We start from the raw sequence: 13,361 nt of genomic DNA on the forward strand, positions 1-13,361 counted from the left end.
CAAATGAAACAAGTATGTTTCAAATATATGTATGGATGTAAACATACATATGTGCATGCATCTAATATACTTGAAATATGTATATATGGAATATATGCAAGACTGTATATATCATACATCAATATGTGTATAGATATACACATATATATGCACATATCATGTATTTAAACACACTTTTGTGTATTATTTGTATTTGTATTCATTTATATATGTACATATGCTAATGTATTATACATGTACATATGCTATTAATATCCGAGAGGAACTAAATAATGAAACCACTCTTTAGCATCTTAATCACTTGAAAGTACAAGATACAGCCTCTAATAATATATTATTGATGGAGACTAAATTGAAGAATGGAGCTTTGTTTGAGAAGCTAAAGGGCCAGAATCAGAATTATGTGGACTTACGCAGCCAGCCATAGATGATAATTCTGGAGCTAAAGGAGATGGAGCACCACTTGCTGCCCTTGAGGAAGCAGAGTGGAATTCAATTTCTCTGTAAGTACAGAAGAAAAGCTTTCAAAAAGAGAGAAATTGGAGCTGAGATGATCAGACCAAGTCTAGGCCACAGAAATTATATATGCATGTAATTATTATGTAACACATATAAACTACATTATAAATTATACTGTGAAACACATTTGTAATTGTAAAAATACATGACGTTGGAGACTCAACCTACTAACGTGTAAATTCTCAAGAAATTAGATATTATTCTAATTTTCAAACCAACTTATGTCTTCCTACAAGATATCAGAAGTTTTGCAGTTAAGATTAGATGACAACAGTATTACACACCAATCAAAAAATATATAACATCCTTCAATTCATGAAATTTCATTTTTTAAATGGCTCTTATTTTACAAATAGACCTTCTACTAATATAAAACCTTTAGGGATAAATTAAAGTTCAAAGAATAAGTACTCTTCCATTTAAACCCAAAGAAATTTCAAAATAAAATTCTCTTGAACTTTTCAAATAAGTTAGAATAAGTTAGTCTTTCCCAATGTTTTACTCTGCTTAATCAGGTGGAGGAGCTCTCCATATCTGGGTAGAGCTGGGGTTCCTTCCGCAACTACAGTTTGGGGAGCATGTGAATCCTTTAGGGCCTCAGAAATTCTTAGTTCAATGCCAAGACTCATCATTCTTACTCCAGTGGGATTGTTTAAAATGTGCCTCAAAGGCAACTCTAATGCCATGCCCACCAAAATTAGATATAGGACAAAGCCTACCCCATAGAACAATGATCCATTGTAATAACCCTGCTCCCAAATGCAGCATTCAGATATAGTCTTCTCAAAGGTTCTCTTACTAATTTCTGAAATGGTAGCTGGAAAAGCAGTTGACAGATGGGGAAAATCTTGATCTCAGGTTAGCTGATTTTCCAGCTCCATTTGCCTTTCTGCAATCCACAGCTGGTGAAAATTGGTAGGAACCTCCTAGAAAATGATAAACATTGGAACTATGAATTTACTATCTCTGAGGACAAAAGGAGAGGGTAGGATTCCAGAGGGTATCTCCACCTGTCTCTTATCAGACTGGCACCTCCATCAGAGGGTAGCACTAAAACAGCTCTTTCATCTTTGTTTGCAATGGCAGCAGACTCTTCACCAGGCCCTGAGAATATTTGCTTTCTCACTAAACTATTCTAAACCTCTTAACTTCCCAAGCTCCCTTAACTTCGGCCCTGAGGGTGAGATCTGCTGAGCAGTACTAGCTTCAAAGTATTCTTTGAGCAGGCAGTCATGTGCCTGTGTACAGGAAGATCTTTCCTTTTTTTCTTGAAATCGTACTGGAATGGCATAAAAGATATCCTGCTTTCTAGAAAAGGATTTCACCTGAGAGCCAGCTGATCCTTGAACTGAAGCTGCTGTGGAGCTATTGTGATGGGTGCATCTAGTGAGGGCCAGAGTTCCCGCCACTGTGGGCCTCCAAAGTCTAGACAATTGCTTTCCTTTCCATCCCATAAAAATTCTTCAGCGCTGTGAGACCTGCCTGTCCAACAATAGTAATTATCATTTTGAAATTCGTTCACATATTCCTTAGTATTTTATACTATTGAGCCTTCAGATCGGACGCACAATTTAAGGTCATGTCCCACAGTTTCAACTTGTGCTCAGAATGAAGAATGGGTTGGCACCTGGTGCTTCCTGAGGCAAGAGAGCCTCACAGCTTCCAGATGTTCTGTAACTTGGTATAACTTTGTGGATGGCTGTCATGATCACATTTTAGTCTAGCCAGTGATGTCAAACCAGGCTGTGTCTGCACCATCATTGATTACATCTGCCTGCAGCCTAAGGACTTAACACCTGCCAAAGACATTCACTTGGCTGAGGTCCTTGTCTTGCACAAATTCAAGGTCAAAATGCAACAATCTGCACTCTGAGGATATTTGTGTTGGGCATAGGTTCATGTCTTTAGATCTTCTCTATAGAAAGTCATTGGGTATCAGAACCACAAGTTTCAGGCATTAGAAAAAATTATAAGGACATAACTACCAATGTTTATGAACTCTTTATAGCTCTTAGAAGTTAAAAGCTAACTATACAAAGTAAGAACATGTCTAGTGCCTAATCTCTACATGACACGAATGCCAATATGCCTTGTCCAAACACCAAAACCTAAGGATCCATGAGAGGAAGATTTGTTCATTCCACATGCAATTAATTTACTTTCCAAATGTTTCTTGCCTGGTTTCTCATTTTACTCAGTCATTTTATATGAAGTTTAAACATACACACACACAGAAACATGTAAATGGTTTCAGTTTTATTTTTACTAAATTATGTCATAGATAAACTCATAGTACTTGCTACAGCTTTAATACTCTGTACAATGCCTGGAATACATCTGCTCAAATAAAATTTGGTAAAATGAATTAATAAATTAAGAAACGATAGCCAAAGAAATATATAATTTAGTGGGAAGAAGTTGAGTTAGCACTATGTAACTCTAGTTAGTGTTCATTGGCTACACGTGAAAAAAATCCGTCTCAAAATTATTTCATCTAAAATGGGGAATATAATCACTCATGTAACTGAAAATCCTAGTGGATCTAAATATTTGAAAGGGACTGTTAAGGACTATATGCCCTGTATACTGTATTATCACCATCTGTTTAACTTTCCTTAGCCTACCAGCCATAATTGGTTAGCTTAACCAGTAAAGTGACTGTTATCTGCTTACCCAAAATATCAGAGGCACCAAACTATCCTCTTACTTCTATAATCCCCTTGGAGGACATAGTGGGTCACTACTGGCTCTTAACACATCTGCCTGTAAATGGAATCCATTACTAATGCTCACATTTCCTTGACTAAGGAAGTCATAGTCCATGCCTAACCTTAGGGAGTAATTGAAAAGAAAAATAGTCCTGCCATTTTTCTAGAATGTACCAAAACTGGAAATGTATAATGAATAGCACAAATCCTTCCACACTAACTCCTAGATTTATTCTCTGACAAAAATCCCTAAGAGTTACTAAAGATGGTCTTGACTCATATACTTCCATTTTAGTAATCCTTGTAGAAATAAAGTGCTTTTTATCCATTGGCTTTAATAAAAGATCATGGCTAAAGGAAAGTAAATGTGAGGTGAACTCCAATAGTTTGCTGTTGCTGCTGTACGAATAGCAACACAGTTGCTTGCAATTAATTACACACATTTATTATGTTACACTTCTTGAGGTAATAAACCTAAAATGGGTACAAATGGGGATAAGATCAAAGCCTCAGCCAGACGGTGTCTCCTCTAAAATCTCTAAAAATGTATAGTTGGTTGAAAGATGCCCCCCCCCAAGAAATGATATGTTTATGTCCTAAATTCTGGAAGTTATAAATATGACATTACTTGGAAAAAGAGTTTTTGCAGATGTAACTAAATTAAGGACCTCAAGATAGTTTGATCTTGGATTATCCATGTAGGCCCTGAGTCTATTGACAAGTGTCCTTGTAAGAAATGGACAAAGAGAAGACATAAAGAAAGGAAGGCTAAGTAAACCTGGAGACAGAGATTGAAACATGTAGATTTAATACAGAGAACACCTGCAGTCACTAAAATTCCACCACTGAAGGAAGGTTGGCCCCGCTTATACCTTGATATCAGAATTACATCCTCTAAAATGGTGTGAGAATAAAATTGTATTGTTTGAAGGCATCAAATTTGTGGTGATCTGTTAGAGTATCTCTAGGAAACTAGTACAGAGTGAAACCATTATGTATCCCAGCTTGTGTTGTATTTGTGCTTTTCATCTTTTTCAAAGATAATGATATCACATATTCAAATCCCTCTCTCTCTCTCTCTCTCTCTCTCTCTCTCTCTCTCTCTCTCTCTCTTTCCCTTGTAATTACACTGGGTTCAACTGGATACTCCAGGATCATGTCCTTCTGTTAAGGTCAGCTGATTAGCAACTTTAATTTCATTTACAATCATACTTCACCCCCACCACATAATGTATCTTTGCCATTGATTACAGAGAATGGAACGTAGATATTTTTGGAGAGTCATTTTTTTTCTACTATATGAATTGTGAGGAAAAAGCAGACTATTAAGAAAGATAAGGAATAATATTTGATATCGGTAGAAGAGACAAGGCAAGTGCAGCACTTATTTGAAGTTGGAGTCCAATAAGTCTTCCCTCAATGCAAACCTGAGACTGCAAAGACAACTTCAGTCTCCTGACCTGTACAAGGGAGTTTGAGGTATGTTAAAATGCTCCCTACCAACTTTCTACCTTGTTATTGGGGCCTACTCATCAGTATCAACTTTTACCAGCTTTTTCTCCAGTGGCTGATTTATAATTTCCTCCCTTATTTACAGTACAAATATTTTCCTTTGGAGTTGGTCTGTCTAAATTCTTTCTCTGGCCTCTTTCTCAGCACTTGCCTTCGATTTCTATTACCAGCGGTTCTTGGTTCAGGATAATTTTCAAAAGAATTTCCCACTGTTGTTTGCTTCTTGAGAATGAGGCTTAATGACTATTCCATGAGGAGAAGATCTGAAAAATGGATAAGAGTATTCTCACACACATAATACAGTGGATAGTATGGGGGATCCTGAAAATAGTTTGAGAATTTTATAGAAGACACAGGAGGAAGGAATCAGGAATAAGGAAATTAGACTCAAAAGTTCAAAAGCTTTACTTACAAATTGGGAATTCTATGGTAGAAATAAAAATAAATATTAACACACTTCACTTTTTCATAACTTACTGAAGTATAATCATTGAATTTTAGGTGCATATCACCAAAATCTAATTTTACATTTACATCAACTTGAGAAGATTTTTCAAAACCATTTGTAGTTATTTCTCCTACTCCAAACCCTGGGCAAACATTTGTATTTTTATAGAGTGGACATTATATAAGTGGATTAATATACTATGTGGTATTTTTCTCTCATTTATTTTGCATGGTATAGCTAATACTTAATATATGTTTATGATATCATAGGCACACAGCTGAATTCTTTGCATTATTAAATGATGTACCACTCATGGCAGTTCTGTGAGGTAGGTACTGCTATTAAGTCTACTTTATAGATGTGAGAACTAAGTTAAATAAGATAATATTAGTATGAATGTGGATTGGAGATATGAGTGCCTGGTGTTACTGAGAGCATTTAAAGGCTACTCTCATCACAATCATTTAAAGTTAGAGGTGACTTGGGCTGGACTGGATAGACAGTAAGGAATAGTGCTGTGGCTTATATCTATCCATATGTGCTCCAAAAACCTCATGTGCTCAAAGATGAGTCTTTGGGAGAAGTGATGAGATCATGGGGGCATGACTGGATTAGTCCACTGATGAGTTAAGCTAAATTTGAGTTGGAGGATGAAGACTTGTTGCAGAAGGTAGATCACTGAGGTAATGGCCCAGAGAGTATATCTCCCACCTTCCTCCCTTTATCTCTCTCTCTACCTGTCTCTGTCTCTGTTTCCCACCACCATGCTATGAGTTCTTTCTCCCCCTGCCATGTTTGCCCTGTGGACTGAAACCTCTACAAACTGTGAGTCAAAATAAACCTTTCTTCCTTAGAGTTGTGGTATTGTATCTCAGCAAAAAAAGGAAGTAACTAAGGTGGATTTGGGTAAAAGGAGTGGGGTCCTTGCTGTGACTATCTGACCATGTGATTCAGAATCCTTTGGAACTGGCTTGCAGGAAGAGTCTGGAGAACGAAGTTGGAGAATAAGCCCTAGAATACCATAAACTGAGCCTGATAAGAGATCAAGTGATCTACCTCCTCCAACTCCCATTTAGCTATAAACTCATCAGTGAACTAATCCATTCATGCCCCATGATCTAATTACAGAGGGTAGAACAGAATGCTAATAGAAATGCAGCCAGTAAAGACCAGGCTCAGGAAGATTCAGTTGGGAACAAGGACTGTATTGGCAATTGGGCTCCAGGCAACGTGTGCTATACTTTGGTACAAAATTTGTCTACATTTTGCTCATGTCCTGAAACATTGTGGGAGCCTGAGATTATGGGTAGCAGAGTAATTTTCAATCAGGTGGGGGAAATTTCAAGGCAGCAAACATTTAGGCTTGGGTATGTTGAGGGGTTTTAGACAGCTCTACATTGAGAATCAAGAAAAAAAAATGACCCTATAGAATGGTTTAAAAAGTTTTGAGTTTGACCAGAAAGGAAGCTCTGGTAAAATTAGGGCCCACAAAGATAGAGCAGAGGAGAGCTTAGTCCCTCAAAAGTTTAGCAATAAAAGAAGCCAAGTATTTTGGAACAGGACTGTAAGAAAAGTGCCTTCAGGGAACTGAGGAACCAGCAAGGCCCCACCCTTTGGAGGATCAAAATTGCAAAAGTGAAAACCTCTGCTTTGAGAAGAGAGCTCTGGGGCACTCTGTTGAAGGACTGCCTAAGGAATTGATTTCCTGGGATTCAGTTTACATTGCTCAACCATCTGGACACTTGCAGGCTGCTGCAACCAACATCAAGGTACAAAAGGGCTCAGCTAGTGGTCCAGATGCAGCAGACCTTAGCATCATCCATTTGGTGCTGGTTTTAGGTGCACGCAGAATGTCAGAGTTGTGGGGTCAGCGAGGCTTTCACTCAGATTTCAGAAGATTAGCTGGGAGGGCAAGTAGTGTGCTCCTAGAGGACAGTGCATGAAGCTGTCAGGGTGAAGTCAAAAGTGCGGTGGAGACCCCTGGATGTTGGAAAAGTTGGTAATGTGGAACATCTGAGGAAAGTTACAGGCATGAGTAAAACTAGCCCAAGAGAGAGACTATGAGAGCTACAACCACTGGCAGTGCCATCTAAACCCATTGGAATTTATATTTCACCACAGTTTGCCAATTGTGTTGGACATGGGACTATAGGATTTAATTTTGCCCTGCTGGATTTTGGACTTACAGTGATCCCATTTCTTTCTAGTCACCTATTTCCCAATTTTAGAATGGGAATGTTTATCCTGTGCCTTTGTATTTTGGAAGTGCTTAACTTTGTTTTTGTTTTTTTACAGAGGCTCAGAGCTAAGAGTTTGCCTTAAATCCCAGAGGAGACTTTGAACTTAGACTTTTCAGCAATGCTAAAACTGCTAGGACTTTAGCAACTCTTTGAGATGAACTAAATGCATTTTACATAAAGCTATGTACATGAGTGAGTCCTTTAGAGGCTAGGATCAGAATGCTATGGTTTATATCTAGCTGTTTCCCCAAAGCCTCATGTGTTCATAGGTGGGGCATTTGGGAGGTGATTAGGTCATAAATGTATGACACATATCAATGGATTAATTCACTGATGGATTTACAAATATGATTTGGGAGGTGAAGACTGGTAGAGGAGGTAGGTAAGTGGAGTAGTGGCCTGGGAGCATGTATATCCGTCCTTCCTCCTCTTCCTCCTCTTCCTTCTATTCCTCCTTCTCTTCCTTCTTCCTTCTTTGTTCTCTCTCTCTCTCCCTCTCTCCTCCCCCCTCCCTTCTACCACTATGCCATGACTTCTTTCTCCTCTGCCATGACTCATGAAATGCCACCCTGTCTTGAAGCCAGCTGACTATGGACTAAAACCCCTACTAATTGTGAGCCAAAATAAACCTTTCCTCCTTAGAATTACATCAACTTCTGTGTCTCAGAATTGAAAGAAGTAACTAAGATTTATAAGAAAATCAATGAAGAGGAAAGTAGAGTGTAGTATTTTAGTCACTTGAATTTTGATTAAAAATCTGGCTCCTACTTGTCATCTGCCTGATTATAACCAAATATTATGATCTTTCTGAGTTCCATTTCATTTTGAGAATTTTTTTTTTTAGTACCAGGGATCGAACTCGGGTCCTTACACTTTCAAGACAGGCGGCATAACCACTGAACTAAATCCCCAGCTCCCATTTCATTTTAAAGTTGGGGCAAATGTCTGCTTCGTAAATATATTGTAACACGAGTTGTACAGACACTTATCACATTTTAAGTCATGTTAGGAACTCAGAGAATGATTACCACTGTTTTCTGTTTTTGTTTTCCTTATAGTTATACCAGAGACATGAATTAAGGAAAAAGGATAAAAAGCAAAGACAGTGCTTTTTAGATTTAGTACTGACAGCCAAAAAAATAAAGATCCCACTAATAATGCTGGAGAATAACATTTTTAAGAATTATTTTAAAGAAGAAAGAATGATAAATCTGATTTGGACCATAATGAATTTAATCTACTGTAGTAGGAACGACTTGTGAATAAGTCCTCCTAACAAATGAAATTCTGGTTAAGACCTGGAGAGCCAAATATAAGTTATAAAGCCAATCAATTTATTAAAAAATGATAATGATCTAAATACTTAAAATAAAAGTTCCAGCAAGACCTGAATTAAAAGATCAGTTAGATAGTATATTTTGTCTTCTGATTTTTTTTTTTTTAATATTGGGGATTGAACTCAGGGCCTTCTCCGTGAGTTACACCCCTGGGCCTTTTGAAATTTTGGTTTAAATTGTGACAGGATTTCGCTAAGTTGCCAAGGCTGGGGACGAACTACCATCCTCCTTCCTCAGCCTCACAGAGTGGCCGGGATTATAAGCCTGTGCCACCACACATGTCTGTATAATTCACGTATCCAGATCTCATCCTGCTGGAGCAGGAAATATTTCCAGTTTAGGCTTCCTGCAGGGCCCAGACGAGTTTCCCTACTTAAGGGATAAGGAAGGAAAGGGGGGATTAGAAGGAGAGTGGGAAGACCCATGAAGACTCCTCAGAGAAATAACCTAAAGATTAATTAACTATGTCTTATGACCCAGTGTGTGCTAAATAATGAGGAACAATGTGGACCTGGGATCATATGATACTGAAATTTCAATCTTAATAAACGACTGTTAAAATGACATTTTGGAAGAATCTTCTAAGGAAGTTCTAGGACTCATTTTTAATGTTCTTATCATTTAATTTATTTTTGTTGAAAATAATGTAATAGAAAAATACATTTGCTGGGTGTTTCTGTGGCTATATATTGTCTGCTGTCACTTACAATGGAAGTAGAGGTATGAAAGTAAAGGTGTGGTATAATGAACAAATATCAAAAAAGTACCTAGAATGCTAATGAGATCATAGACCTCATTATTAAACAAAATATTGCTTTTCGGAGTGTGGGGACAGTCAAGTCAACAGGCATAAAAGCACTTAGTGTTCCCATTTTTCATTTAGTAATTATTGAGAGTCACCAAACAAGAGAGAAGGAAGAATTTACTGATGTGACAGCCAATCAGCCATTCTGATGAGAGACCAAAGAAACAGAGATTAAAAAGAATTTATTAATATATAATAATCCATGAAAATAAGCAAAAAATAAAATTGTGAATGGAATTACCATTAGCATATATGGTAATTTGAGAGGGAGTAAAATATCTTTAGCTAAAATAAAATTAATTTGTGAATCTCATTTTAAAGTTAAATTTATTTTAAACCGATACATAAAAATTATACATATTTATGGTGTAACATATGATGCTATGGTATATATATATATATATATATATATATATATATATATATATGTGTAATGCTTAATTCAAGTTAAATGTATTTATCTCCTCAAACATTTATCATTTCTTTATGGTGGAAACATTCAGAATCATGTTTTCCTGTTTTTTGAAATATACAGAACACTATCATCATCTATAATCAACCTATTGTGAAACAGTATACCGGACTTCTTTCCTATTTAATCATAATTTAGTGCCCTCTCAACTGGTTTATGATCTACTTTCTTAGGTTCCATATATAAAGGAGACTATACGGCACTTGTCTTTCTGTGTCTGGTTAACTTCACATAACATAATAATCTTCAGTTTCATTGCTGTTTCAAATTTCTTTCTTTAATGTGGCTAAACAGTATTTCATTGTGTATATGTGCCACATTTTCTTTATCCATTCATCAGTTGATAGACATTAAAGTTATAAGTTGATAGATATTTAGGTCATTTCAATTTCATCCAGTATAGATGTCTCTTTGACATACTGATTTCATTTTTTTTGTACTTTCTTGTTTACTCAATTGTGTGATTTTTTTGATTATAGGGTAGTTCTATTTTTAATTTTTTGAAGAACCTCCATATTGTTCTTCATAAAGGTTATACTATCTTACATTTCCACCGACAATGTGGAAGGGATCCCTTTTCTTCATGTCCTCATCAACACAAGCTTATTCTTTGAAGAGGTAAGATCCTAAGTTAGACTAAGAAAAAGAGAACAGTTACACATAAATGAAGTCAGATGTGAAAAAGGAGGCATTACGACTAACAACATAGAAATGCAAAGGATCCTTAGAGATTATTATGAGCAGCTATAGAGCAACTGCTTTGATAACCTAGAAGAAACAGACACTGAATATATAGAGCTTGCCAAGATTGAATCTGAATAAATGGAAAACCTGAATGCATCAATAATGAGCAAAAAAATATCATCAGTAGTAAAAATTTCCCCATAAGATAGAAGCCCAACATCAGATGGTTACACAGCTCAATTGTACCAAACATTTAGATAAAAACTAATGCTTATTGTTCTCAAATTATACTGCAAATTATAGAGGAAAGAATTCTTCCAAAATCTTTCCACAAAGATAAAATTACCTGATACCAAAACCAAATAAGGACACAGTAAAAAGAAAGCTATCAGTTAATTTTCATAATTAAAAATACATGCCCAAATCATCCATAATTCTGCAGAACATTAAAAAGATTATTCACTGTGATCAAGTGAAATTTACCCCTGAAATTCAAAGATGGTTTGACATCCATATTAGTAAAAACTATACACTACATCAACAAAATCAAGAACAAAAATCATATGATCACATCAAAAGATAAAGCAAAGACATTTGATAAAATTCAACACCATTTTATGACTAAAAGCTTTGAATAAATTAGGTGTAGAAGGAACATTTCACAACAGAATAAAGGCCATGTATAACAAATAAAAAATTAATATCATATGAAATGGGGAAAATTCTTTCTATGATCTAAAAGAAGACAAAACTGCCCAATTTGACTGTTTTTTTGACTGGATGTCCTGGCAAGATCGTTAGGGTGAAATTGAGAGTATCCAGATTAGAAAGAAAGAAGTCAAAATGTCACTGATTGCATATGACATGATATATATATGATATGATGTGATATATCATGGAATGTATATATTCCAAAGACTCTAGCAAAAAAATATTAGAATTAATAAACCAGTCAAGCAGTGTTACAGGTTAAAAAAACCCCAACATACCAAAACAGCATTGTTATACACCAATAGCAAACTATCTGAAAAAAATTAAAAAGTTAGACAATTTAAAATAGCTATGACAGTAAATAAAATAAAATACCTAGGAATAAATTAACCAAAGAGATGAAAGATTTCTACAATAAAAACTAGAAGACATTGATGAAAGACATGGAAGCAGTCACAAAGAAATAGAAAGTTATCTCATATTCAGGGATTAGAAGAATCACTATTGCTAATATGTCCACACTACCCAAAGCAATCTAAACTTCCAATAAAGTTTATCAAAATATCAATTTCAGTCTTCACCTGAATTGAAAAATAATCCTAAAAGTTGCGTGGACTACGCAAAAACCTACTGAACAGCTAAAGCCATCTTGAGCAAAAAGAACAAAGCAGGAGGCATTACCCTACCCAGTGTTCCAGTACATTACAAAGTTGTAGTAATCAAGACAGCTTGGTATTGCCATAAAACAGGCACATGGACCAATGAAACAGATATAGACCTTACAAACAACCTCCAACCTTCCCTTCCAATGGATTTTCTACAAATGTGCTTAAAACACGGATTGAAGAAAGGACGATGTTTTCAATAAATGGTGGTGGGAAAATTGGATATCCACATGGAGAAGAATGAAACTGGGCCTCTCTTCCTCACTGGTTATAAAACTCAACTTAAAATGGGCAAAAATTTAACTGTGAGACCTGAAACAATGAAACTACTGAAAGAAAATATGAGGAAATGCTTCAGGAAACAGGATGGACAATAATTTTTTGGATAAGATCCCAAAAGCACAGGAAACAAAAGTAAAGATAAACAAGTGGGAATGCATCAAACTAAAAAGCTTCTACACAGCAATGGAAACATGACAACCTACAGAATAGGAGAAAATATGTACAAGTGTACATCTAACAAGGAGATAATATCCAGAATAGATCACAATTTCAGTCTCAAAAGCAAAAAGACAAACCAATGATCAATAGACCTAAGTAAACATGTCTTAGTTACTTTTCTCATTGCAGAGACAAAGCACTCAACACCCAGAGTGAAAGGAGGAAAGGTTTATTTGGCTCACAGTTCATACAGGTTTCAGTCCATAGTCGGCTGGCTCCAAGGCAGGGTGGATGGCAGAAGAGAAACAGTCAGTTGGGAAGCAGAACGGGCAGAAGGCAGCCAGCAGCAAGTCCAATTGATCATAGGAGCTTCTTTCTGCCCCTTTTATATTCTATGTAGGTGATTGGGCTTGGGGGAAGGTGCCAAACCAATGGACTAATTTAGTAATCACAGCCTTAATCCTAATACCACACACTCTAGATTCACTCATCTCTGAAAAGGACCCCCACCATGACTGCATGAAGCTTTGGGGGTCATCGAAACACAATCCATAACAAAACATTACTCAAAGGAAGTCTTACAAATGGACAACAGGTATGTGGGGAAAAAATGATGAACATCGCTAATCACAGGGAAATGCTAATCAAAGCTGCAATGAGGTTTCACCTCACTCCAGAAAAAAAGGCTACAAAAAAGACAAAAGATAATTTGTAAAGCTTGCCAGTATGATTTTTACAACATAAAACATAAAGGAATGAACATACTTTTCACTTAATAAAATGCTCCCAAGAGGAAGAAAACTAGATCAAGGTTTTATA

The sequence above is a fragment of the Heterocephalus glaber genome, unplaced genomic scaffold (assembly GCF_053883595.1).
Source record: "Heterocephalus glaber isolate CG9 unplaced genomic scaffold, H.glaber_assembly_v1.0 deba00001587, whole genome shotgun sequence".
Classification (NCBI taxonomy): domain Eukaryota; kingdom Metazoa; phylum Chordata; class Mammalia; order Rodentia; family Bathyergidae; genus Heterocephalus; species Heterocephalus glaber.